This window comes from Mustelus asterias, chromosome 5, assembly GCF_964213995.1.
Source record: "Mustelus asterias chromosome 5, sMusAst1.hap1.1, whole genome shotgun sequence".
Classification (NCBI taxonomy): domain Eukaryota; kingdom Metazoa; phylum Chordata; class Chondrichthyes; order Carcharhiniformes; family Triakidae; genus Mustelus; species Mustelus asterias.
In genome coordinates, this window is record NC_135805.1 from 90,383,504 (window position 1) to 90,384,338 (window position 835).

Here is an 835-nt window from a genome sequence, read left to right on the forward strand (position 1 = left end):
CAGATTGGCTTGTAATACTTCACCCATTGTGTATTTTCAAGGGGTTTTGGGTTGGTCTGTCAATGGCAGCCACTGTTTCAATATCCAGCACTTTGCATTTTAATGTCCCTTCCTTAGACAGTGACGAGTTTCCATGGCTTTCTGAATGGTAGGAAATGTCTATCTCTTCACACTCCTCTAAGGGCTACTTGTTTATTTTGTCACCTTCACATTGGAAGGTAACCTTGAATTTTTAAGCAGTTTGTTCTGTCTCATTTCAAATTGCAAAATTTCCAGTCAGTTGAAAGATTAAATCATATTTTCTCGGCCTTTTGGCTAAGATCAAGTGTAGTATGGATTGGATGCTGCACTTGGTTGAGGTCATTAGGTTACACTGAAGCTTCATATGTTTCATATGAAGCAATTTTTAAAAGCGGCATCTCGGCCTTTTGGCTAAGATGCAAATGAGCTCAAGTCTTGGAGGAGGTGTTGCTTTGCTCCTCCAATCAGCTTGGCTCATGTAGATCAGGCCCAGGACAGGGTGATTTGGTTGCTCGCCCTGTCTTGTCAGCCTGGATCGGAAATGTCTCAACTTGTTGAGACTTTGAATTGGATTTGATTTGATTGAATTGGAAAAGTATAAAATAAAAAAAAATATTTTCAAAACTAAAGGAAGGTAAGCCTCGTGACACACTATCTTAACTCTTCATCTGCACAATTTCCACCAGGTACGATGGGGAGTGGGGTAACATCTAAAACCAGGACTCTCGTTTGTATGAATATTTGTCAATCCTATGATGGATAAAGAGGTGTAGAAGATAATTCCTCGAGTTCCAATGTTAGTCAATAATAGTTA

At 39.5% G+C, this 835-nt stretch overlaps 1 pseudogene; it reads left to right on the forward strand.

Moving 5' to 3' along the window:
• Positions 1-295: 295 nt before the first annotated feature.
• Positions 296-498, forward strand: LOC144494526 (U2 spliceosomal RNA; annotated as a pseudogene).
• Positions 499-835: the final 337 nt, after the last annotated feature.